Source organism: Tupaia chinensis, unplaced genomic scaffold, assembly GCF_000334495.1.
Source record: "Tupaia chinensis unplaced genomic scaffold, TupChi_1.0 Scaffold000314_1, whole genome shotgun sequence".
Taxonomy (NCBI): Eukaryota; Metazoa; Chordata; class Mammalia; order Scandentia; family Tupaiidae; genus Tupaia; species Tupaia belangeri.
The window spans coordinates 133,747-137,446 of NW_006159807.1; positions in this window are offsets into that span (position 1 = coordinate 133,747).

Sequence of the window (3,700 nt, forward strand, 5' to 3'; positions counted from 1 at the left end):
AAAAAAAGATATATGACCACTACCCTTATAGCCACAGAGGGAAGAAAATAAGTTGTTTGTGCATAAAAGACAACGTATTTCTCAAATTAAATAATATTTACTGAGTACCAATAAATGATACATTTGTATAGTACTTTAGCAACAGGAAGTTGGCAGGAGGCAAAGAATTTGAGGCTCAGAGAAATGAATGGACTTCTTTTTAAAAAATTTATTTAATGTTACTTATTATTATTATTATTATTAATTTGACTAGAGAGAGACAAAGGAAGAGGGAAAGTAAGAAAGCAAGTCACTGGGTCTGGGACTTGAACCATGGTTGGTTATGTGGGTGTCCAGTACTTTTAGCCACCATGCCACTTGCCAACCCAAATTAATGGACTTCTTAAAGTTATAGGGTTACTGCTGGTAGAGTTAGGACCAGCTTTTAGTTGTTCTCATTTCCAGTGCTGTATTTTTTCCTCTGCCCTCTTATAATACTATAAATATTATTTTAGTATTACTAATATTAATAAGATATGCTATCCAGCATTTATGGAGCCAGGCACAGTTTACTACTAATAATATCAGTTTATCTTTATGACAGATCTGTAAAGTAGGTGCCTTCACTGTGCCTATTGCACAGATGAGGACATTAAGGTACAGAGTCTACTATGGCAACCTCTTGGATGCTGTGGGACACTCCAGGAGGAGTGACACAAAACTTGCTCTCAAGAAAAAAACATTTAAAGAACAGAAAAATGGAAAATGATCTATTGAAGATAATATGTATGGCAATATCTTTAACTGAGCCCATGTACAGTATACTCACCATGGGTGAACTCATTTGGTATACTGTAACAATACATAGTGATGGAATGTAAAATAAATACATAAATTAATAAAGACAAATAGAGTTTATAGTAAAATAGGGCCATCGATTGTGCATATTTAAAAGAATATCATCATCATCATCATCATCATCATCATCATAACGGGTCACTGGGAAAGTCATGACACATTTTTGGATAGAAAAACCACAGAAAAATATGGCATGACTTTTCTGATGACCTAATACATTTCTGTAAAATGTTGATAGCAGAAAAGCAGCCTCAACAGAGCAGTCTGTAATTATAAAATGGATTACATTGGGAGGTAAATACTGCATGAGACTAGAAAAGGGTGAGGTGATGACTTTGAGTGAGGCTGACATGAGGATAGAGAGCTGCAAGTGAGGTTTGGGCTGCACTGGAGGGTGGAGAGGAGCTGTAAAGGGACTCAGAGAGGCCCTTCCAGGAGGTAAACCGGTGTGAGGAAGTCACAGATCAGCACTCCCCGCTAGGGCTTCCTGAGTCTCATCACTGCTCATCCTCTCCCTTTCTCCATGGAAAGTTTTTCTTTTCACCATTTCATAGCTTGATATGAAAAGGCAACTGAAGAACCATCTTAAGTACACCTAGTACTTAACAGAATAAGCAGCAAATTAGTATGAGCCTACCTTTGATGACTGAGACTTCTTTTTTTTGGAGAGGTTTTTCACTATAGGGCACGTGTGCTCGCCAGACAGAGAGAGACGTAGAGACAGAAAGCGAGAAATCACCCCCCAGGGGAGATGGTCATGCAGCAATCCCTTCTCCTCCACTCTCCTCTCAGGATCTTGGGCATGCACGCACATGCGCCCAGCGTGAGTTTTAAGTCACTGGGTCCAGGATGCGAACCACGGTCCACTACGTGGGAGTCCAGCAACATAGCCATTACGCTAACTGCTGGTTCCCGATGATTGAGACTTTTTAAAGCAAATGCTACTTGGAAGTCTTCCCCAGACTATTTTGTAGTAGATGGGCCTGGAGGTAAATAAACACTTAAACAGACCCCGTGTCTCTGTTCAGCATTATTACAGACTCCTCATTAGGCCAATGTTGCCCACTCTCCACATAACTGGAAACACATCTTGGCAAGTGCTATTCCACTGTGGATTGGAAAAAGAGGATGCTTCAAAACTCCCAGTTCTCTGAGCTCCTGCTTTTATTTTTTCTGACTAAACTTACCCTTATTTTGAAAAGTTGACTTCTAATAAGAAGGGATAAGGTCTCTACATGAGAGGATATGAAGTTTGTGTTAGGCCTCTGAGGAGCCCTTTTCTTAAATGGTACAAATACAAAAATGAGCTCTTGTTTTCAAACTTTGGACTCAAGTTTGGTTGATAAACATTAATTCACAGCCTCTAGCTGTTTTTTTTTTTTTTTTTTTTTCCAGTAGACAAAGCTCCTTTCCTCCTCAGAAGATATGGAAGGGTCTGGAAATCTAACCCATATTCACTTTAGTTTAAGTACAAGACAACAGTGAAATTCTATTAAGGTCCAGAGTTCTTACCAGGGAATGTGATTTAAAGAGAATCCTTGACATGCATTTCAGAGAGTCACAGCAAAATTGAGTGGAAAATACTAGGATCTTCCATCTATTTCCTGCCCCAAACAGGCATCGGCTCCCACATTACTAATATCCTCAACCAGAGTGGAGCATTCATTGCCACTGATGAACATACACTGATACTCAAAAAGTCCATAGTTTACATTAGGGTTCACTCCTAGTGTTGTACATTCTATAAGTTTGTACAAATCCATATGACATGCATCTACCTTTCATATGGAGTATTTCCACTTCCTCCCAAAATTGAAAATTGAAAGCTCATTTATTGCCTAGAATGCAAAATAGTATAACCATTTAGGATGATACTTTGGTGGTTTCTTACAAAACTAAACATACTCTTTCTATCCAATTTATGCAAAGGAGTTTATTTATTTATTTGTTTGTTTATTTATGCAAATGAGTTGAAAACAGATCCACAAGGAATCTTAAACATGGCTGTGTGCCGAGACTGTAGTGTCAAAGACTCTGTGGGATATGGACATCTTCTGATTTTGACTGCACCCATGGCTGCTGTCCTCTAGTCTTTGTCCTATGGTCACTGACCTCTTGGAGCCCTGATTTCTCTGTCTGTCCCATGGAGGAAACATGGAGGCATGAATTTCAAACATTACCTTCCCTTACCAGGTTTCAGCCAGTGACAAACTTGATTGTCTTAAGGGTGTCACGTAGAGGAACAGAGCAGGAGTGCCATTTTGTTAATGTCAGATATAAATATCTTTATGAACCTTATATGTCTGGATTCATTAGCCATTTAATGAATTTGATGCACAGATGTTCAGGAAATTAGGAACAACTGACTTGATTGGGAAATTATAGTAAGCTTGGTGCCATCCAAGATATCAAAAACATGCTGTTCCTACAATCTGCCAAGAAACCAGGTACAGTAATGGTCTCTGTGTTATATGTAAGCTCACTATTAACACTCAATAAATGTTAATTGTATAATAATAAAAAATATTGAGCGTGACTCTCCCCAGTGGAGATTAGGATGTGGATATAAAGGGATGCCCTCTTTGTTCAGAATATGTATTTCCTTTGGCTTTACTTTTTATTCATCTGGTGGGATGTGAAAGAGTTGAGAAAGAGCTAATTGGTGACTAAGGCAGAAATAATTATTTTCGAGTCACAAGAACTGAATTTGGATTATAAATTTTTTTGCCAAAACATCTATCAAATGTTTCAATTTACTCTCCACTCACCTTGGGGTTCACAGGCAGTGTGAGTGATAGAAGTGGTTGAAGAGAAAGGGCAGATCAAGCCAGAGAGGGCATTGAAGCAGAGACTGTGTAGGGGA